The sequence below is a fragment of the Heteronotia binoei genome, chromosome 1 (assembly GCF_032191835.1).
Source record: "Heteronotia binoei isolate CCM8104 ecotype False Entrance Well chromosome 1, APGP_CSIRO_Hbin_v1, whole genome shotgun sequence".
NCBI classification, from domain to species: Eukaryota; Metazoa; Chordata; class Lepidosauria; order Squamata; family Gekkonidae; genus Heteronotia; species Heteronotia binoei.
In genome coordinates, this window is record NC_083223.1 from 139859361 (window position 1) to 139883080 (window position 23720).

The following is a 23720-nucleotide window of genomic DNA, read 5'->3' on the forward strand; positions in this document are numbered from 1 at the left end:
ATGGACCTCTGGTCCATATTTTTATCTAACCCCTCTTGAAGGTGGCTATGCTTGTGGCCGCCACCACCTTCTGTGGCAGTGAATTCCATATGTTAATCACCCTTTGGGTGAAGAAGTACTTCCTTTTATCCGTTTTAACCTGTCTGCTCAGCAATTTCATCGAATGCCCACGAGTTCTTGTATTGTGAGAAAGGGAGAAAAGTACTTCTTTCTCTACTTTCTCCATCCCATGCATTATCTTGTAAACCTCTATCATGTCACTCCACAGTCGACGTTTTTCCAAGCTAAAAAGCCCCAAGCGCTTCAACCTTTCTTCATAGGAAAAGTGTTCCAGCCCTTTAATCATTCTAGTTGCCCTTTTCTGGACTTTCTCCAATGCTATAATATCCTTTTTGAGGTTCATGTGTCCCCTGTAGCAGCTAGTTAAATTTTGACTTCCCAGTTAGAAAAGAGTGCAATTAGAATAATCTTATATTTTCAACAAACCAATAAATATATACACAGCAGTCCGAGCCCTCTGCTCATGACCTGAGTTCGATCCCGGCCAAAGCTGGGTTCTGGTAGCTGGCTCAAGGTTGACTCAGCCTTCCATCCTTTCGAGGTTGGTAAAATGAGTATCCAGCTTGCTGGGGGGAAAGTGTAGATGACCAGGGCCAGATTAACAATTAGGCCAAGGAGACACTCGCCTATGGACCCCCATGCCTTTAGGGGCCCCGGGCTGTCTTTCCCCCCAGTTTCCCCCGTTTGGAGCCCTCCCAGCCTGCATGTGCAGCCAGCAACTGAGCAGCTCTTTGCCTGACTTGCCTGGTGCAGCTGCTGCTGGCATCATCACCAAGTTTGTCTTTCTCTGCCTCTCTCCACAGCTTTGTCAAAGGGGCTTTTGGGAAGGTGCTTGCAGGCTGCAGGAGGGACAACGGGTTGCGGGGTGGATGTTCTGACTCTGAGATAATTTGTGAGCAGGCCCCCAAGATTTTGACTGCCTAGGGGCCTCCACAGGGTTTAATCCGGCACTGTAGGTGACTGGGGAAGGCAATGGCAAACCACCCTGTAAAAAGTCTGCTGTGAAAACATTGTGATGCGATGTCATCCCAAAGTTGGAAATGACTGGTGCTTGCTCAGGGGACTACCTTTACCTTTAAATGTTTATAAAGGGGGAATATATACTATATGCAAAAATGGCTATTAAAACATGTTATAAACTGTAAAGAATTATGGTTCACTGCAAGTTTTGCTCAATGTAAAAATGTTGGTTCAGGCTTAAGGCCTACAAAATAGTTTCTCACAGAGATAGTTAAAACCAAGGCTTTTTTGGTAGAAAAAGCCCAGCAGGAATTAATTTGCATATTAGGCCATACACACCATGACATCACCATTGTTTAACACAGGGCTTTTTGTAGAAAAGGTCCAGCAGGAATTTATTTGCATATTAGGCCACCCCCTTGACACCAAACCAACCGGAACTGCATTCCTGTGTGTTCTTGCTCAAAAAAAAGCTCTGGTTAAAACAGCAAGAGCTGTGACCATCAGGCCAGCTGCTTACATCTGTCTGGGAAGGGTACCATCCTTGTCTAGGCCTCTTAATTGACCAATTCCTAACATCTGAAGGAGTGACCTTGCTACCTGATTAACTGGACTGCTAATCTGCAGTAAGGTGGTCTCATCATCTCTCTGATTGGTCCCTCTGGGCCTGATGCCCATCAGAATCCTTTGATATAAGATAAGTTAGTCAGCTTTTGTCTTGTCTATTAGCTTGGAGATCACTTGGCAAACAATATGTCAGTGGTAGCCCAGCTCAGCCTTGCTTGGAATCCATTTTGATTGCTGTTCCTGAAGTGGGCTGAAGCCCTGACTTGTCTCTAAGCAGGGCTGGTGCTAGACTTTCTGGCACCCTAGGCAAATCACCCACTAGTGTGCCCCCCCACTTATTAAAAATATAGGGAAAATTAAGAGCACAAAACTTGAAGAAGCTTTTTACATTTTTAATTTATTGATTTGTAATTTTAATTTTTTTTAAAAATGTGATATGTTATTAAAAAATTGTGAGAATAAGTGCTTGCCAGCCAAGCCAGGAAGGAGGGTGGCAGGATAGGATGAGGTGAGAGACCAAGTCGCACATCGGGGAGAGGGGGGTGGCTTGGCTTTGTTGAGGGCAGCTTGGGAGAAGACAAGGTGACAGTGGTCAGGAGCCAGAGTAAAGTGTCTGTCCCTAGGCCAGGTGGCGCCGTAGGTGACTGCCTACTTTGCCTACTCCCACGCATTGGCCCTGTCTCTAAGAACCAGAGGTTGATGCTGAACCTAGCAAACTTTGAGAACTACACTGGTAACTAATGTTGTAATATTTGTGCTGTTTATACTTAGATTTCTTGTTTTTACTCTTCACAAGTGTTTATTCTTTTACTCTGCACTTTTAAGAAATACCTTTGCACTTTAATAAAACAATTATATTTTAACCTAGTATAGCTTCTTGTTTCCTGTAGCCTCAAAAGCTAAATCCAGAAGTCTTGGACTTAACCATCTACTGGTAACATTTTAGTTTAAAAACTGAGAATGCAAGCCAATCTTGCAGGGCTGACCTTACTGAATTCCTGAAGAAGCTCCGAGGCTTGTCTCTTCACTTTGAGGGGGGGGGAGGGTAGTTAAGAAGAGGCTGGTAGCAGATACCATTTTAAGCTGGAGTGAGACCTATTCTCCCTCTAGTAGTTTTGTAATTTGTTTTGCCTCGCTCCTTGACCCAATGTTTCTTCTCATCCCTGGCTTGGGGTGATGGGAAACCGTGACACAAAATAATTAACAGAAATTTCTAAAATCAAAATATTTATTTTTAATATATTTTAAATAACTTATACAATAAAACAAATGCTACAAGAAGATAACATATACATACAACAGTCACTTATTTATTGTATGGTGCTTAAATAAAAAGCCCAGAGCTTGCATACATTTCAAAAACACCAGTGGTTCATTTATTGCTTGCCTTGGCAACAACTTTATCATAACGGTAAATTCAAGTTTCAGAATATTTTCTCAAATGGCAATGTGAAATCTTCTTGTATATGCTAAGTTACCTGCAAAAGACAGCAAACTTGTTTTAATGACTAAGCATCAAAACTTCCATCAAAATTTTAGAGAAGCTTATAAGAAGAGAAATTTAGAGAAGCTTATTAGAGAAGTCACTGAGAATGCATAGAGGAATGGAGCAATAAAGTTTGTTAGTCTTTTAGGTGCTGCAGAGAGGCAGGCAGTGGCAAATCTTTGAACATCTTTTGCCTTGAAAACCTGTGAGATTGCCATAAGTTGGCAGTGACTTGATGGCACTTTATACACATTGTGATGGATGTTAGCTCGTGCATCCTTTATTTATTACATTAAATTTATGAATCGCCCAATCCCTGGTTTTGAAGGGCTCTGGGTGATGTACAACATGATAAAAACATTAAAAAGCTAAAACCAAGTACATAAAAGTTTCTGCAGCAGTCTCACAGCAAGTGACAAAGATATTAATCCTAGCATGACTCTTTAATTCTGGACTGTGACTCCCTCATGGCTGCAGGGGAGGGTGAAACAGTCTGAGGGAAGGAGAACACAGGAGGGTGCCAGCCAGAGTGGAAACCATCACTGCCATCAACCAAAGGCCTGATGGAACATCTCTGCCTTGCAGGTCCTGAAGAATTGCATGAGGTCCCACAGGGCGCTGATGGTGTTTGGCAGGGAGTTCCACCAGGTTGGATCCAGGACTGAAAAAGTCCTGAACCTGGTTGAGGACAGCCAGACATATTTGGGACTGAGAATCACCAGCAGATTTTTATCCAGGGAGTGTAATGCTCTTGCAGGGACATACCAGAGGATGCAGTCCATGACCACTCAAGGCCTTAAAAGTTAATACCAAAACCTTGAATTTGATCTGATACTTTACTGGAAGCCAGTTAGCTGCCACAGCACATGCTGTATATGGGCCGTAAGTGACTGCTGTCCGTGACTCAGGAATTGCGCTACCACATTCTGGACTAGTTGGAGCTTCCAGATCAGTTTCAAGGGCAAGCCAGCATAGAGCAAGTTACAGTAGTCCAGCCTGGAGGTAACCATTGCACTGGATAACCATGATTAGATTAGGGTGCAGCAAGAAAGGGGCCAGTTGCCAAGCCTGATGCAGATGGGAAAATTCCAGCTTGGCAATATGCATGACCTGGGCCTCCACCTTTATGGAGGTATCCAGGATCACACTGAAATTCTTGACAGACTGCACTGGTACCAATGGCACCCTGCCAAGAGTGGGAAGTCTGTGCCCCGGTCCTGAGGGTCTCCCCAGCTACAGAACCTCTGCTTTCTTGGATTCAATCTCAGCCTGCTCTTATTTAGCCACATCACCATGACCTCCAGCCCCACAGTCAGATTTTGTGGGGCAGTGTCCGGGTGGCCATCAAGTAATGGATACTGCTGGGTGACATCAGCATATTGTTGACACCCAAGCCCAAAACTCTGAGCCAGCTGGGTGATGGGACGCATATAGATGTTAAATAGCATTGGGGAGAGTAGGGGGTGTCTAAAATAAACATTCTCTCCCAGCACCACCCTCTGTCCCCAACCATGAAGAAATGAGGTAAGCCATTGAAGGGCTACCCCACAAGCTCCTGTCAGTGAGGCAGTGGGCCAACAGATCATGGTTGACCATGTTGAATGCTGCCTGTAAGATCTAATAACAATAGCAGCTCTGACCCATCTTGATTCAGCTTACAGAGATTGTCTGTCAAGGCGACCAACACCATCTCCATGTCATGGATGGGGCAGAAGCCAGACTGGAATGGATCTAATGCAGAGTAGTTGCTAACGTGTAAATCATGATGAGATACTCTTCTGGTAGTTGGGAAACTATTTGTAGAGATATCCTTCAGGGCCAGGAGGAGCTGATATCTCTCCAGCAGAGGAAGGAAAAAGAGAGGCAGCAAGAAACAGTAGTTCAGAGAGACAGAGGGTGCATCTGCATGGGGACGTGAAAGTAAGCAGCAAGCGGGATGGAAACTGTCTGCACCCAACCATTCCTATTGCATTCAGTGGTTTTCCACCAAACCTGAGCAAAGGTGTATGGTGGTTTTGTGGGGCCTCTACAGCCTCCAATGCCCACTTTCCTTACTGAGCTGTGCTGTAAAGCTACAGCATGAGTCAGCAGGGGAAGAAAAAGACAAACCTTTGAATGGCAAAAGAGTGGGACTGTGGAATGATGCGGCTCTGTGCCATTTTGAAAGTGGATCTTAGCTCTGCCCCCTTTCCACATGAGATTTTTATTTTCTTCTGACTCAAAGAGGAAAAATGGGAGTCAGATAAGTTGTGCCTGGATTTGGCATAATTTTATCTGGATGCTCCTTTCTACTATTGCATGGTCTTCTTGCTGCCCATGTGGGGGGAAATCTCTATCTAAAAGCAACCAAAGAGAGGTAGAAAGAATGACAGTGAAAGCAGAATTGGAGAGTATAGACTTGGGGCTCAGTGTTGTACAAGTTTATTAATTTAATTTATCTGTCCCAAGGGGCAGTTTAAAAATATGAAAGCAAATGCATTATAAAACTTCATGGAAAGGCACACACACCTTTCTAAAAGCAAGCTGTTCCCAAGCATCTTCTTAAGCCTTTCAAGGTGGAAAGGCATATGGTGGCCATTGGAGCAGGGCTTTCCCCTGCTAGCCAGCTGGCTGGGGGCAGGAAAGAGCCTGCAAAACCTGGAGGTTCCTTGCTGGGACCTGGGGATTGTCAAGCCTAGGAGACTTCCTTCAATAATCATGGCTAGTAGCCACTGATGAATCTATCCTCCATGAATCCATCTAACACACTTTTAAAGCTATCTATGCTAATAGCTATCAGTACCTCCACTGGCAGTGAATCCTGTAGTTAACTACACATTGAGTAAAGAAGTATTGTGTCCAATATCTTATAACCTCAAGTACCTAGAATCTCATTTATGCAAGCACATTCATTCATATATTTATTTAAAACATTTTATATAATCTTTCCACCCAGTCAGGGACCACATAAAGATATGAAGACATTTAAATAATTAAAATACGGGTAAAATGATAAAATTTCAGTTAACGCCACATAAACACACAGCACACAGTGGGGAGCCAATGCCATTATTGAGGATATGTCAGACAAAACAAAAAAGATCTTCACTCGCTAGTGAAAGACACTCATACAGGGACACAGACAAATCTCCCTGGTGAGGGAATTCCAAAGTTTTAGTGCCATGGTAGAGAAAGCCCTTTTCCAGGTTGCCACCTGTCTAGCCTCAGATGCTGGGAGCAACTGAAGATGGACCTCTGAGGACAACTGGAGCAAGTGGGTAGATTTGTGTGGAAGAAGGCAGTCCTTAAGGTATGTTGGTCCCAGGCCATACAGAGCTTTAAAGGTCAATATCAGCACCTTGAATTGAGCCTGGAAGCAAATCCCAGTGTAAGTGGAACAAGACTAGAGTGGTATGGTCCTTACAAACCACTTCAGTCAACACCCTGACTGCAGTATTCAGTATCAGCTGTACAGACAGTCTTCAAGGGTGCCCTTTGTAGAGTGCATTGCATAAATCTAATTCAGATTCTACAAGGTGAAGAAAAGCACCCCTGGACACCACTGCCACCTGTTTGCCCAAGAGGAGGCCTGGGTCCAGGAGCACCTTTGAATTACAAACCTGCTCCTTTAGTTGCAGCCCCAACCAGATGCAACCCCATCTAGAACAAGGGATTCCTATTTCTAGGGTCAGATCTTTCCCCACTAGCATCTCAGTTTTGGGGGGGGATTAAGTTTCAGTTTGTTAGTCCTCATCCATTCCAAATCTGCCTTCAGGCACTTTCACAGTTTTCACATATTCCCACATGTGATCTGCTGCTAGCATGAGATAGAGCTTGAGTAGGGATGAGCACAAACCTAAAAAGAGTGGTTCGGCAACCCACAAACTAGGGTTGCCAAGTCCAATTCAAGAAATATCTGGGGACTTTGGGGGTGGAGCCAGGAGACATTGGGGGCGGAGCCAGGAGCAAGGGTGTGACAAGCATAATTGAACTCCAAGGGAGTTCTGGCCATCACATTTAAAGGGACAGCACACCTTTTAGAATGCCTTCCTTCCATAGAAAATAATGAAGGATAGGGGCACCTTCTTTTAGGGCTCATAGAATTGGACCCCCTGGTCCAATCCTTTTGAAACTTGGGAGGTATTTTGGGGAGAGGCACTATATGCTATATGGAAAATTTGGCACCTCTACCTCAAAAAACAGCCTTCCCAGAGCCCCTGACGCCTGCGGATCAATTCCCCATCATTCCCTATGGGAATCATTCCTGGAGGTTCATAATGGCTGTGGGGGTGGAGCTTCCCCCGCTGGCCAGCTGGCTGGGGGAGGGGGAAAGCCTGTAAAACCAGGGGATCCCCCGCTGGGACCTGGGGATTGGGAAGCCTACCACAAACTGAACCCTGAACCAAATGGATCCCAAACTGAACTGGTCCAGCAAGTTTGGTTCCCCTGTTCTCTGTGGCTGGGAGAAAGGGTGCGTGGACTGCCATGGAAATGACTTCCCATTCACCTTTCTTCTGGCCACCATTCTCTGGGGCCAGGAGAAGAGGGAGAGTGCTTAGGAAAGGACTTCCTTTCCCCCTCTCCCCTCGCCATAGCTTGTGGTGGTCAGGAGAAAGGGGGTGGAGATTGCCTGGCTGGCAGCTGTTTAATCCTTTGGATTGGCTTGCCAATTTGGAGCAAAACCAAACAGCTGAGCGGTGAACACAGGGAAAATTTCCTTGAACTGGGCTGACTAGGGTCAAGTGGGTGGAGTACCAGAGATGATAAAATCTCCTTTCAAGAGGAAGGCACTCTCTTTTCCTTGGGTGCTCTGACCAGGAATGCACACAGATCTCTCTTCTGGAGTAGGCAGCCATTTTGACCATGTGCTCGCCTGGAGAGCTGGAGCAAATTTCAAGGTAATGCTAACTCTGTAGGGAACTAGAACATCTAAGCCAGTGGCCCCCAACCTTTTTGGCCCCAGGGACTGGCTCCAGGGCCAGCCCGCCTACCACGGCCCAGAGCAGGCAGGGTGGGGGGACCCAATTTGGCCTCCCCCCGTGGCGCCTCCTCCCTCCTGTTTTCCACCCCCATTTTCCTCCTCCCTCCCTCATCCCCCTGCGCAGCCTCACTGAATCCTCCTCCCCCCATTTTCCTCCTCTCTCCTTCCCCCCTCATGCAGCCTCGCCATCTTTTAAAGGTGCAACTTGACTCCTACTTTGTTCTACTGCTTCAGACCAACACAGCTGCCCATCTGGATCTATCCCCCCCATTTTTTCCCTCCCCCCCGTGGAGCCTCGTCACCCCCCCCCCCGTTTTCTCCATTTTAAGGCTGGGGAAGGGGTGGTGAAGTCCTCCCAGGCCGCCCCCCACCAAACAGCTGCGGGGGAAAAACCACTGTAGCCAGTGGCAGCCAAGAGCACATCACACCCCAGGCAGGCACCCCCAAAGTGCTTCAACCCCCCCCCCCCGGCCCGCAGCACTCACCTCCTCCTTCCCTTTCTGTCCCATTCCATAGCCTTCCTCCCCGCCCGCAATCACAGTGTGCCACTGCCGCCAGGGTGGGGGGGGGAGTTGATGGGACAGGAAGGAAAGGGAAGGAGGGGGCAGGTGGCAGTGGTGGGCTTGGAGGAGGAGGGCAGGAGACAAAGGGATGGGAAGGGAAAGGAAGGGTGACTGGCAGCAGTGGCGAGCAACACTGCCCTTGCCTCCTTTCCACTTGAGGAGGAGGCAAGGGCAGTGACACTCGAAGCTGCTGCAGCAGCTTTCCCGGCCAATCAGCTGATCGGTGGGAGGGAGGAGGAGGCGGGGAAGCTGTGCAGAGGGTGAAGGAGGGAGGAGGAAATGGGGCAAGGAGGAGGTGCCACTGGGGGGCGGCAAGGCTGCGTGGCCCATGGAAAACAGGCCGCGGCCTACTACTGGTCCCCGGCCCGGGGGTTGGTGGCCCCTGATCTAAGCTACAGAGCCTGCCCTATATTTTAAGAGCAGATAGGGCATGTATAGAGTAAAGGACAGAGGATTTGCATCGTTATATGTTTCTTTTGTAATCCTTGCTCAGTCTAGTGCTGTGCTAAAAGCATGCTGGTAAATACTTTTATTTTTTAATAAATACATTATAACTTTTGATCCTGGGAGCAGTTCTCTGTACCACGTAGACCTCCACCACACCAAACATGCTATCTGAAGAGGAGGCCCAGGGGGGAGGCAGGCAGTTGGCAAGCAGCTATTCCTCCAAGAGCAGCCAAGGTACTATTCTGTCCCAGGTGACCAGGTGCTGGGCAATGGGAGACAATGAACCAAGACCTCTGAACTTAAAAGGGAAGTTGGGAGTCATGATCTTTCCAGTGGGAAGTCCCAACAACAGGGCTGTAGCCAGAATGTCATGTTTAGAGGTTCCCACAGCAGCATTTTTTGTTTGGGAGGGAGCCACCTGGTTTGGCCTCAGTAAACCTTCCAGGGGATCCAGATGCAAGTAGGCTTCCCCCACCGTGCCAATCTAAAGCCCCTACAGTAGCAATCTGCACTTATTCAGAGCAGCGGTGAGTGGCGGCGAGCAAAGGGGGCAGATGGGAGGCCCTCAAATGGAGAGGCCATACAGATGGGAGGGGGGTTGATGGCCTGTTCCCCCTGGGCACCACTGTAGCTACAGGCCTGCCCAGCAATGATCAACTGGTGGTGGTGGGCTACCCTGTGAGTAGAAGAAAAGCCCCTCCAGGAATTCCCAGGAGGACAGGGCAGAACAGAGCCTTCAGGCCAGAGCACATCACCTCTGCCACACCATATATGCCTTTTAACAGCTAATCACGGACGTAAAGCACCCTAGATCTAATTTGGAGCACTAATTCTGTTCACATTTCTATTAAATTAAAAATATATGAAAAATAAAAGTTTTATTCAAAGTTTAATATGGCCCTATTTGATTTCAGAAGAGAAAATATTTGAAAAAAAAAACATTTTAGCATATCTTAAAATAGCAAAAATATCTAAAGTTATGGAATAGATGTAGACTGAGAAAGGGGAAAGGGAAGAAAGCAGGGGCCCAGGTTTTTTTTATTGTTGGGTTTTTTTTTAATTGATAGTAATATTTTATTGTAAAAAATGAACATCAATATAAATTGATTAGGGTCCTTTACTGAAAAATATATTCTTTGAAATGTAAAGTAAGTGTGATGTAAATTTTTATTGCAACCCATAACTTTGAGTAGTTTGCAAATTCAAATTAAATAATTAAGAAGTTTTAAAAGGTAGATGGATTGGTCTAAAGGAGGTTGAAAGAGGTAATAATAAAGAGGTAATAATAAAGATTATCTCTCTTCAGGATTCCTGGAAATTATTTAAAATCACAACAATGGATGCTCAGATAAAATACCACAGAGTAGGAAAGGTACCATCAAATCCAAGAGAGTACTAACACAGCTAATGAGCAAAGGCAAGAAAGCTGTGAATGGAAAGACTTTCTTTTAAAAGCATGTCTAGCCCAGTCCTATGCAGGGTTTTTTACCCCTGGGGGAATATGATGGAACAGAGTTCCAGAACCTCTTCATGGAAACAAACAGGCCTTTTTTTTTGTGCAGGAACACAGTTCTGACTGGCTTGGCATCAGGGTGTGTGGCCTAATATGCAAATGAGTTCCCATTTGGCTTTTTCCACAAAAAAAGCCCAGTGTGAAACAATGGTGATGTTGGGATGTGTGGCCTAATATGCAAATGAGTTTCTGCTGGACTTTTTCTACAAAAAAAAAGCCCTGGAAACAAAGTTCTCAACAAATGTTTAAAAGTTCATGAGGGGGAACGCATATACTTCTGCTTTATTTCCCTCTTGAGAGTTCCAGCACCTCTTTTTCCAGAAAAAAAGCCGTGGCTCTATGATTTCTTTTTCAAGCAGGGTGACTGTGAATAGACATATAGCTGGCCACATTATAAGGCCATTAGTGTATCAGATGCTTTGTTTTCAGTCCTTTTCCTGACAATCCCTAACATGGAAGTTTGTCTTTTTTGTACTCTTATCTGATACTGTGGAGATATTTTCACTGAGCTGTCTACCAAGACCCCAATATATTGTAAAATTAGGTTGCCAGCTTCCAGGTAAGGCCTGGAGATCTTCCCTTTTTACAACTGATCTCTAGGTGGCAGAGATCAGCTCCCCTGGAGAAGATGGCTGCTTTGGAGGATGGACTTTATGGCATTGTACCATACTGAGGTCCCTCCCCTCCCTTCCCTCCTTTCCCAGATCTACCCCCAAAGTCTTCAGACATTTTCCAACACACTGGCAACCTTAATATTGTTCCTGGCTAATCACCACCACCACTTCACCTCCCATAACAGTGATATGCCTATTTAAGGAATATTGCTGCATTCAACAATAACAAATCAGTTTAATCAAAGTAGTCAGCCGTGTTGGTCTGTAGTAGAACAAAATAGGGGACAAGTTACACCTTTAAGACCAACTTAATTTTATTCAGAACATAAGCTTTCGTGTGTTCTAAAAGCACATTTCATCAGACGAGGAATCCGGTACAGTGAGCAAAGTCACACATAGCTGGTAGTCAGTGGCTCAGAATGCAAACTGGTACAAATTTAAGATTCAATGACAGAGTAAAATTATCTGGTAAGGGAGTGGTTTAGAATGCAAAATGGTACAAATTTAAGGTTTAATGACAGAATAGTAAAATTAACAAATTGAGCAAACCTTTGATCTGAGTAGCATGATTAATGTGTATATGTGAAATTGGGAGAGGGTTTACCATAATGCATAGCAGTTTATCTTTACTTATATTGAACCTAATTTACCTTGTTTCCCTTACACCCAGACCTTTCTGAAATTCTTCAAGGCCAGCTTTAGTTTCTACAGCACTGGTTTCATCAGTGGGTGTGGTCACTTCACTGTCCAGAGTTATCGCCTAACTGTTTGTGAACAAGTTACATTGCACAGGCCCTAATATAGATCCCTGGGACTTAGAAACCTGCTTACCTTCACTGCAAGAACAACCCATTTATTCATATCCTCTTAGGCTTCCCAACCCTCCCGCACTGGCGGGGGACCCCAGGATTTCCACCCTCTTCCCCCAAAAAATGGAAGCGGGGGGAGGGGGGAAACGGCGCCGAGCCGCCTGATCCTGAAGCCGGCGAGGCCGCCGCGCCGCTGCCGCCCCCTCCCCGCACACCGCAGCTGCTCCTCCGAGATGGGCCCAGGCTGAGCCCATCTCGGAGGAGCAGCCAAGAGGTGGCAGCAGCGCAGGGGAGGGCCCTTCTAGGACCCGGACTTGCGGCTCGCCATGGCCCCGGCCCGCCTCCACCCCCCCCTCTGCTTCCACCCCAGAGGCGGAGCGGGCGAGGCCGCCGCGCCGCTGCCGCCTCTTCTCCGCTCGCCGTGGCTGCTCCTCCAAGATGGGCTCAGGCCATCTTGTTTCCTGGCTCCACCCCCAAAGTCCCCAGATATTTCTGGGGTTGGACTTGGCAACCCTATATCCTCTGCTTCCTGTTTAACTAGTTACTAATCCACACAAGGGTCTATCCTTTTATCCCATGACTGCTAAATTTGCTCAGGCTTCCTTTGTTGAGGTGTCTACCATTGGAATCAGTTGACTAGTGCTTGTTTTACCTCACTGAATTGATAAGACTGGCCCTGATTTTTCTATCCAAGAACAAATTACCCAAGAACATATTAGAATAATGATCAGGAAAAAGAAAGGACGTTGTTCTTGAGACCTAGATATCTACAGTATATGTACAAACTTGCTATACACATGTTAAGACACCTGAGAAATGAACCTTTAGAATAGTTAGACTATGTGATAAAGAATAGTCTTAGTGCTCCATTTTCAAAGTTTGTTTTATACTGTGGGTTTAACTAACAATTACATATTGTTCTGTTGAGAGTCCTGTGAATAGTTTTGATAAGGTGGGGCCATTTTCATGTGTAGAGTTAACCATTAAACAGATCTGCTATAGTGGAATGCAGCAGTTTTCTTTTAAGTGGCAATGTTCCTCTTGAACAGTTGGCACAGCAATAGCACTGCACTAGATACATGAGGTAGAAGAGGTGAATGCATTCTGCAGTGTTATATTGGCCTGGCACACACAGACCAAAAATGGTGAATTGAAAAATCAAAAACCTCTTCTCAAGTAAAGCCTCTATCAGCCTTTTGCAATTAGATAGAGGGTGTCTATGCCAAAAGAGATCCACAAAAGAGACACAGAACTATTAGTTGGCTGTATCAAGTTGTACCATTAATATGTTTCAGTGGAATTTACACTAACTTGCTCTTCTGTATATCAGAAACATCTAGGGACTATAAAAGAGGTGAGGGATGTTTTTAGATGCTATATAGGATTGTAGGCATTCGTAGATATCTCATAAACTCTTGTGAAATAATCTGTGAATGCAATTTGACATTCCTCCATGACTGTGCATTTGTTGACAAAGCTGACTCATCAGTTAATCTTGATTCTGGCACTTTCTAAACCTGTATGAATACATCTTAAGCAAGAACGTTAACACAAATTAACAGGAATATTAATATGCCTGTCTTTACAAACTGAGAGATGAAAACAGATTTTGCTTTCTAGGCATCATTTGGTGTCTATGGATTCTTTGGCTTGGACATTATAACTGGAGTTGCATTAAGATGAAATCAGCTTCTCCACCCCATTCCCACTGCAGCCTTCTGTGGACTGAGGAATGATGTGGGGAGCAAACTGGAAGTCTGCAGCAGGAGTGGGAGGAACTGGCAAAAATCTTTGGCGGGAGGAAGTTGGGTGGAAAGGGACGAGACACTGCTGTCCTGTGAGTTTGGTGGATGGGGAGCCCAAGTGAGCAGGCCCTTGGTGGCAGCTCTGGAGCCAGGGTACTGCTCAGGGTACTGCTTGCTGCTCCTGGCACCTCTTGATCTTTCAGCAACCTAGGCAGTCTCCTAGGGCTGTCTTGAATATGCCACATCCTAGGAAGGGGATTGAAAACAAATCAGCCAGTACTGTAATGCCCCTGTATAAATCTATGGTGTGGCCTCATTTGGAATACTGTGTACAGTTCTGGTCACCACATCTCAAAAAAGATTTTTCCATCCCCCTTAATCATACTAAAATGAAATGACTATTGAGGGGTGACATGATAGAGGTTTACAAAATTATGCATGGGGTAGAGGAGGTAGAGAAAGAAGTACTTTTCTCCCTTTCTCACAATACAAGAATTCATGGGGAATCAATGACATTAATGAGCAGTAGACTTAAAATAGATAAAAGTACTTCTTCACCCAAAGAGTAATTAACACAGGTAATTCACTGCTGTAGGAAGTGGTGGCTGCTACAAGCATAGACAGCTTCAAGAGGGGATTGGATAAATATATGGAGCAGGGCTTCATCAGTAGCAGTTAACCATGAGGTATAGACTGAACACTGTGTCTAGGGCAGTGATGCTCTGTATTCTTAGTGCTTGGGGGACAAGACTAGAATGGCTTCTGAAGTTCTGGCTCTGCTGGTGGACCCAGTACTGGCCCTTGAGTGCATGCCACCCCAGGCAGGCTCCCTGCCTGCTGCCCCACCACCGCCACCCTCTCTCCCTCTGCAGTGCTGCAACTCAGCACTGCACTCCGTCGCCACCCCCCCCCAGTGCGATCGGAGGAGCGCCATGATGAGGCTCAGCCCTACCCTCTTCGACAGGGCCTGAGCTTCTTCTAAGTTCTTTGAAGAGTGTGCTGGAGGAGGCTTCTCCTCCCTCACTTCTGGAACCGGAAGTGAGGGGGGAGCAAACCTCCTCCAGCACGCTCTTCAAGGAACTTAGAAGAAGCACAGCCCCTGTCGAAGTGGGTAGACCGGAGCCTCATTGCAGCACTCCTCTGATCATGCTGGGGGGGATGGAGCGCAGCGCTGCACTGTGCTGTGGAAGGGAAGGGAGGGGGCGGGTGGCGGCGGCAGTGGGGTTTGAGACAAACAGGTATTTGTCTTGGGCATGGGGGGAGCCCAATTCAGCACTCTCCTCCTGGTGCCCTAGGCAAATGCCTAGTTTGCCTAGTGGGCGAGCTGGCTCTGGGTGGACCTCCTGATGGCTCCTGAGTTTTGGCCACTGTTTGATACAGAGTGTTGGCCTGGATGGGCCATTGGCTTGATCCAACATGACTTCTCTTATGTTCTTATGCCATGTGCTCCATAGATCATAGAGCTGGAAGGGACCTCCAGGGTCATCTAGCCCAACCCCTTGCACAATGCAGGAAATTCACAAATACCTCCCCCTAAATTCACAGGATCCTCATCGCTGTCAGATGGCCATCTAGCTTCCAACTCTGTAAATGCTGAAGGCTTTGTTCCTCTCTTATACTGTAGAGTGGTGATTCTCTATTCTGAAATTTTGGATCGATAGGTTTTGAAATTTTGCAAGTATCCTCTTAATGTTATGGCTGATTGTAGTCTGTAGTGACACAGTCACTGATCATACACTAACCTGTCATGAGAACAGAAGATTAATTTTGAAACAGGAAGGATGCAGGGCACCTGTTTTCAACTTATCAAGGTAATGTTTTTGGACTGTGTATATTTCAGTGACATTTGGCTAATCACTTATTTCTGGGTGTCTGTTGTATACCTTTGAAATTTTGTAATTGGATAGAAAGTGTATTGAATTTCTTGTTTAGTGTTTAGAATAATCATTATGTGCATTGATATTTAAATATATCATTTTTATTAATTTGAAATATCATAATGCATAATAGAATTGGCTTTAAACTTTATAGTGATGCTGTTCTAGTTGTTGCAACTTTCACACCATGCTTTTTCCTGATTGTTTTATGTCCTCAGAACATGCATATTAAATTATATAAGGTTGAAAGATGAACAGTAGTCCAAGACACCTCTTGAATAAAATAAGGAGATTATGCACAGAACTATGTCAGCTCTCCTCTTTCCTTAAAAAAAAATCATAGGCATCCCTCTTGGTTGTAGAATTTGTGGTGGTAGCTGTAATGTCAGTTACATCCCAGCATGAAATCTGGTCTCGATTTTGATTTTAAGCAGCCATCCAAAGTGATTTTGAAGCAAACAAAACAAATATGTTGGTGCACCCAGAATTGTCTCTAGAGTGACAAGCATCCTGAAACTGATTACAAATAAAGGATGCTCATAGTACTGAGTGTCACCTTTCAATGGACTAGAAGTATGTCATTCTGTTTAGGATGGCACACTTTATGTCAATGGGAATCTCACAACTCTGCAGCAATAGCTACAGCTGGAGTCTGTGTGACGTTTATCTGGAGCACAGTAATTTTGGTTCTTCTAATGGCATTACTGACACCTACTGGTAAAATAGTGAAGATACTTAAAAGTGTTGAAGCTTTAAAACACAAACATTCCAAATCTCAGAAATGACAAATTCACTTTATGTTATGCATTTTCTAACCTAAGGAAAGTGAAACACATGCATTCTTAATTTATAATAACTGCAAGTTAAATGTGCTTAATTTAGCCTGCATAATGTTCTTTGTTCTCAGATAAAGCAATTGAACTATCCAGTTTTCTCCAACAAAATTAAATGGAGCACAAATAGACAATATGAGATCCTGGCCATTATATTGTTTTTTCTGATGTTTTGCACTGACAAAATTTTATTTAAATTTTCAAGGCAAATATCACAGTACAATACATTTTCATTCCACCCCTCCCTCATATCAAGTAAGTATGGGGTTGAGGTGGTATTTGAATTTGACACATAGATTATTAAATTACATTCTGATAGTGTATTGCTTGAGGGAACATATGAACATATGAAGCTGCCTGATACTGAATCAGACCCTTGGTCCATCAAAGTCAGTATTGTCTTCTCAGACTGGCAGTGGCTCTCCAGGGGCTCAAGCTGAGGATTTTCACACCTATTTGCCTGGACCCTTTTTTGGAGATGCCAGGGATTGAACCTGGGACCTTCTGCTTACCAAGCAGATGCTCTACCACTGAGCCACCGTCCCTCCCCAATACCACAAACAAACAGAATGCCAAACAGGAAAGTTAAATCAATGGCCTATCTTTGTTTAACTGGTAATGATGCTTGAAAACATACAGTTCAGAAGATAACCAACCCTAAAAACAGAACAACAAAAAAGGTTGAGGCACCTTTTTATTTTTCTGTTTATATGGTTTATATTTATGCCTGAGTATCTATTTGGAACAGCTTGACCATAAGGACACATGCTCCCTATGGCGACTCTCAAGCTCTTTATAAGAGCAGCCTCTAGAAATATGGATGGTAGAAATCCTGGAGGCATATAGTATAAGAGATTAAGAAATCCTCATTGCATAGCTGAGTTATAGAAGAGGGGCAAAAAGGAAATCTTGAAGTGTGATAGCAAGTTTGAATCAATCAGTGCAGTGCCACCTATAGCCGATGTTTGATGCAACTCTCTTGCATTGTTTCTTTCAGAGCATCATCCTGGAGAGGGAAATATAGATTGGACTGAACATGGTATGGATGCTTCCAGACAGTTACACTGCTGTAGAAACCTTGTGCATGCTTAGGACTGCAGCCTAAACCCTGTTAACACTTTTCTGTATGAAAAAAGGGGTGTAGTTTTTTATATCAAACAAGAATTAGACCCAAAATTAATTTTTAAAGATGACGATGGCAGATATATTGCGGTAGAAGTGACATCGAACTACAAAAAACTGAGCAAAAGACTCTTTTTTTAAAGATATAATGCAACAATTAGACCAGGTGGTGCATGAACAAATTATGATAATGGGAGACTTTAACGAAACAGTTAAAAATACTCTGGACAGAACTGGAAAAAAAAATAATGAAGGGAAATTACCAAAATCATTCTTCGAATCGGTAAAATAAGAGAGTTTAGAAGACATTTGAAGGGAATTAAACCCCAAAGAACGTGATTATACTTACTTCTCGGCAAGAATTGATATGATTTGGAGCACAAAAGATCTTGGACTTTTAACGAAAAAAAATAGAGATACTTCCTAAAACAAGAGCAGACCACAATCCAATACTGTGGACTGCAAAATCAGGGGAAAAGACTCTAAGGTGGCGGATAAATGAGGACTTGCTACAGAAACAGGAAATAGTGGTGTCCCGCCCAGCCCAGGCGAGGACTACGCAAGGGAGACCCCCCGGCGCCTGCCAGCCACTCCCGGCCCCAGCCGCTGCCCCGAGAGCCTCCCACGCCTTCCCAAGCCCCCGCGGCGACCCCACCCCTCACCTGGGCTGACAGAGTGCCAACAGCCGCCCGAATGGCGCCTCTCAGCCACCGCACCCATCTCCGGGTCTGAGGAGCCTGGCCAGAGCGAGACGTCGGGGAGCAGGAGGGAGAAGCTGAGCCCAGCGCTGGGCAAAGAGGAGGAGAGCCGCCTGACCCGTGGTCGCGAGAGACGCCACACCCCAGCACGCTGCAGAAGTCTGAGACGCCCGAGGCACGCCCAGGCAGCCCAGCCCCGGCCCGCCTCTCCCGGGCGTCTGGGGCTTTGAAGGGGGGGAGGAGCCAGAGAGGGGCAGAACCCAGGAGGGGGGAGGACTGAGACGGGGGGATAAAGGGAGGGAAGGAGGAGGTCGGGGAGGAAGCTGGCCAGTGCTTATGGAGGCTGCCTCCCGAGAGAGAGCGACAGGAGCCGCAGCACAGCCAGAAGGGGAACGGGGGCCTGCGGTGAAGTAACCTGGCTCCCACCCCTGTTTCTGAGACCTCCGGGGAACGCCCCAGAGTGCCCGGGAGGGGCGCCGGCGGCGCCGGGAGACCGGGGGAGGTACCCAGAGCACGACAAGTGGTGTCTCTGGAAAAGGAAACTAAATGCATCTTCCAAATAAATGAAAATGAGGATACTCAATTTCAACTCGTGTGGGATGCTTATAAAGCAGTAATGAAGGGCATTTTAATTACATTGGGTAATAAAGATAAAAGAGCCAAAAATAAGCAAATGATGGATATTCAGAAAGAAATTGGGAAAAAAGGAAAGGAGCTTAAAAAGCGACCTGGGAAAAAGAAAATCATAAGAGAGATTACAATATTACAAAGCCAACTGCGCCATTTGCTGAATAAAGTGGAATGGAATTTAAAAAGACTCCAACAGAAATCTTTGAAGGCGTGAACAAACCTGGAAAATACCTTGCTTGGCAAATGAAAAAAAGAAGGGAGAATAAAGTAATTAACAAAATTGTGTCAGGAGGAAAAAACATTGTTGATCATGAAGGAATTAAAAGGGAATTTTACAAATACTATGCCAAGCTGTTCAGAAGCCAAAGTGTAGATAGAAAAAGAATTGATGCGTATCTACAGAAAATTAAGGTAAACTCCTTAACAGAAAATATGGAGAATGTGTTGAATGAACCAATTGAGAGAGGAGAAATAGAGGAGGCTTTACAGCAAAATTTTAGCAGAACGCCTTAAACAGCATTTGAACAGTTTTATTAAAGAAGAACAAGCAGTATTTCTTCCCAAGAGACAAATTAGAGAAACAGTTATAGACATCATCTAATACTATGAGAAACATCCTAAAAAAGAAGTAGCATTATTTTTTGCAGATGCAGAGAAAGCATTTGATAATGTGCATTGGGATTTATGTTTGCAGTGATGGAGAAACTGAGATTGGGAGAAGACTTTCTCTCTCTCGGCTTGACTTCGCGAATGAAGATTTAAGAAGGGTGCAATAGTCCACGTTTGCTGCAGGCTCGCTGGTGGCTGACAAGACCAATGTGGGACAGGCAGGTCCGGCCACAGCGGCTGCAGGGAAAAGTCTGATTTAGGGTTGGTCCTGTAGCAGTGCGATTCTTCCTCAATCTCCTTTTGTCCTCAAGACCAGCTATGCGTGTGTTCTCAAAGGAAGAGACAGCCTGGTGGATGGTGTGCCTCCATGCTTTGCGATCTGAGGCTAGGTCAGACCACTGGTGATGGTTGATGTGACAGGTGCTAAGGGATTTCTTCAAGGAGTCCTTGTACCTCTTCTTTGGTGCCCCTCTATTTCGATGGCCGGTGGAGAGTTCGCCATACAGGGCAATCTTGGGAAGGCGGTGGTTTTCCATCCTAGAAATATGCCCTGCCCAGCGCAGCTGCGTCTTCAACAGCAGTGCCTCGATGCTGGTAACCTCTGCCCGCTTGAGGACTTCAGTGTTGGTCACAAAGTCACTCCAGTGGATGTTGAGGATGGTGCGAAGGCAGCGCTGATGAAAGCGCTCAAGGAGTCGCAGGTGATGATGGTATAAAACCCACGATTCGGAGCCATAGATGAGGGTTGTCATCACAACCGCTTTGTAAACATTGATCTTTGTGCCTTTTTTCAGATGCTTGTTGCTCCACACTCTTTTGTGCAGTCGGCCAAATGCACGGTTTGCCTTTGCCAGCCTGTTGTCAATCTCCTTGTCGATCTTGGCATCTGAGGAGATGATGCACCCCAGGTAGCTGAACTGCTGGACTGTCTTCAGAACTGATTCACCCACAGTGATGCAGGGAGGGTGATAATCTTCCTGGGGTGCAGGCTGGTGGAGAACTTCTGTCTTCTTCAGACTAACTTCTAGGCCGAATAGCTTGGCAGCCTCTGCAAAGCAGGACGTCATATGCTGCAGAGCTGATACCGAGTGGGAGACGAGTGCAGCATCGTCAGCAAACAGTAGCTCTCGGATGAGTTTTTCCATTGTCTTGGAGTGTGCCTTTAGTCGCCTCAGGTTGAACAGGCTGCCATCGGTGCGATAGCGGATGTAGACACCATCGTCCTCATCTAGATCTACTGTGGCTCTTTGAAGCATCATGCCAAAGAAGATCGTAAAGAGAGTTGGCGCGAGAACGCAGCCTTGCTTTACACCTGTGCCTATTGGGAAGGGCTCCGAGAGGTCGTTGCAGTGTCTGACTTGGCCTCGCTGGTCTTCGTGTAGCTGGATGATCATGCTGAGGAACCTTGGGGGACATCCTAAACGTTCCAAGATTTGCCACAGGCCTTTCCTGCTAACGGTATCGAAAGCTTTGGTAAGGTCGACAAAAGTCACATACAGAGCCTTCTTCTGTTCCCTGCATTTCTCTTGGAGCTGCCTGAGAACAAATACCATGTCGGTGGTGCTCCTGTTAGCTCTGAAGCCGCACTGGCTCTCTGGGAGGAGTTCTTCTGCAATGGTGGGCACCAGTCTGTTCAGGAGTATTCTGGCAAGGATTTTGCCTGCGATGGAGAGCAGGGTTATCCCCCGGTAGTTGGAGCAGTCTGACTTTTCCCCTTTGTTCTTGTATAGGGTGATGATGATTGCATCGCGAAAGTCCTGTGGTAATTTGCCTTGTTTCCAGCAGGTGACAAGTACTTTGTGAAGTGAGCTATGTAGTACTGTGCCCCCATGCTTCCAGATCTCTGGTGGAATTCCATCAACTCCTGCTGCCTTGCCACTTTTCAGTTGCTTGATGGCTTTAACAGTCTCTTCTAGGGTGGGGATCTCATCCAACTCTGTTTTCACCGGTTGAAGTGGGGTGAGGTGGATTGCTGAATCTTGAACTACGCGGTTGGCACTGAAGAGAACCTGAAAATACTCCGACCACCGGTTCAGTATGGATGCCTTGTCTGTGAGGAGCACTTGGCCGTCTGCACTATGCAAGGGACTCTGAGCCTGATATGATGGACCATATACTGCCTTCAGGGCTTTGTAGAACCCTCTTAAATCACCAGTGTCTGCACACAGCTGGGTTCTCTCTGCAAGCTTGGTCCACCACTCGTTCTGAATGTCTCGAAGCTTGCGCTGGAGGTTGCTACATGCAGCGCGAAAGGTTGCTTTTTTCCCAGGACAGGAGGGCTGAGCAAGATGTGCTTGGTAGGCAGATCTCTTTTTTGCCAGTAATTCTTGGATCTCTTGATTGTTCTCATCAAACCAGTCCTTGTTCTTCCTTGTGGAGAACCCGAGGACTTCTTCAGAGATCTGCAGGACGGTAGTTTTTAGGTGTTCCCAGAGTGCTTCTAGAGAAGGGTCTGTGGGGCAACTGAGGTCCTCAATTCTTGACTGGAGTTTTGCCTGGAAGGCAGCTTTAACTTCGGCTGACTGGAGACTGCCAACCTGAAACTTCCTCCGAGGGATACCTCCTCTCCTGGGTGTGGGTTTAAAGTGAAGACGGAGATTGCAGCGTACAAGACGATGATCCGTATGACATTCTGCGCTGGGCATTACTCGGGTGTGTAAGACATCTCGAAGGTCTCTCTGGCGCACCAGAATGTAGTCGATAAGGTGCCAATGCTTGGACCGTGGGTGCATCCAGGTTGTCTTCAGACTGTTCTTCTGCTGGAAGATAGTGTTGGTGATGGTGAGCTGGTGCTCCATGCAGAATTCTAGCAGGAGGCACCCGTTGTCATTGCAGTTGCCAATGCCGTGTTTGCCAAGTACTCCTTTCCAGGCTTCCGAGTCTTTACCTACTCTGGCATTGAAGTCGCCAAGGATGATCACCTTGTCCTCTGTAGGGGTCTTCCGTACGAGGTTGCGTAGATCAGCATAGAACTTGTTCTTTTCTGCAGGATCTGCTTGAAGGGTTGGGGCATACACACTGAAGAGTGTTGCATGCTGCTTGTTTTGAAGTGGGAGGCGCATGGACATGATGCGATCTGAGTGACCTGTTGGAAGGTTTTCGAGTTTGGAGGCAATGGAGTTCCTGACCATGAAGCCAACGCCAGAAAGGCGGCTCTCAGCCTTTGACTTACCCGACCAGTAGAACAATCAGCAAGGCTCTGTATTAATGCAGATTTAACGGAAAAAATGATAATAAATAAAGGAACAAGACAAGGTTGCCCTCTATCTCCACTGATATTTATAATGACTTTAGAGGTTTTGTTAATTCAAATTCAAGAAGATAAAGAGATAGAGGGACTGAAAGTGAAAGGCTTTTCTTATAAGTACAGAGCATTTGCAGCTGATGTGATGTTTATAAATGAAAATCCCACTCATGTAACACCATTGTTGCTTCGTAAGATACAAGAATATGGAGAGTTGGCAGGTTTTTACATAAACAAAGAAAAATAGAAAATTTTGTGCAAAAATATGTTAAAGAGTAAACAGGAAGAACTACAGAGGTTAACAGTGTGAAGTTACCTCCAAAGTAAAATATTTAGGTGTGGAAATAACAACGAAAAATATTGATGTGTACAAAAACAATTATGAGGAACTCTGGCGTAAGATTGATGGAGATATGATAAAATGGAACAAATTGAATCTGTCTATGTTGGGCAGAATTTCTGCAATTAAGATGAACGTCTTACCGAGAATTATGTTCCTGTTTCAAACAATTCCAATAGTGAAAGACAACAAACAATTTAATAAATAGCAAAGGAAACTTTCGGAATTAAAGAATTAAAATGAAAATTCTGAAAGATACAAAAGAAAGGGGCGGATTTCAGCTGCCTAATTAAAGCTGTATCATGATGCAGTATGCCTGGTGTGGATTAAGGAATGGATGACATTATTAAACAGAAAGTTACTAGCATTAGAAGGACATGGAAATGTTTTTGGATGGCATGCTTACATGTACTATGGAGAAAATAAGATGGACGGTTTCTTCTCACATCACTTTATCAAGTAATCTGTTAAATACCTGGTCAAAATATAAAAGATATGGTGATGAGAGGAAACCACTTTGGATTGTACCAACAGAAGTAATAAAACTGTATTCAGATATCAAAGAAGAGAAGTGGTTATCATATAAACAACTTTTAAAAATTCAAAGAGGAAAGGTGGAATTAAAATCGGCTGAAGAAATACA

The 23720-nt window shown here is 45.4% G+C and overlaps 1 protein-coding gene across 1 annotated transcript in view; it reads right to left on the reverse strand.

The window, feature by feature from the left end:
* Positions 1-2932: 2932 nt before the first annotated feature.
* The window catches only part of RSPH3 (radial spoke head 3), a 47268-nt gene continuing 26480 nt past the window's right edge, over positions 2933-23720 (reverse strand). The window contains exon 9 of the mRNA XM_060241600.1: positions 2933-3065. The gene's annotated coding sequence lies outside the window, so the exon portion shown is untranslated. The remainder of the gene's footprint in view (positions 3066-23720) is intronic.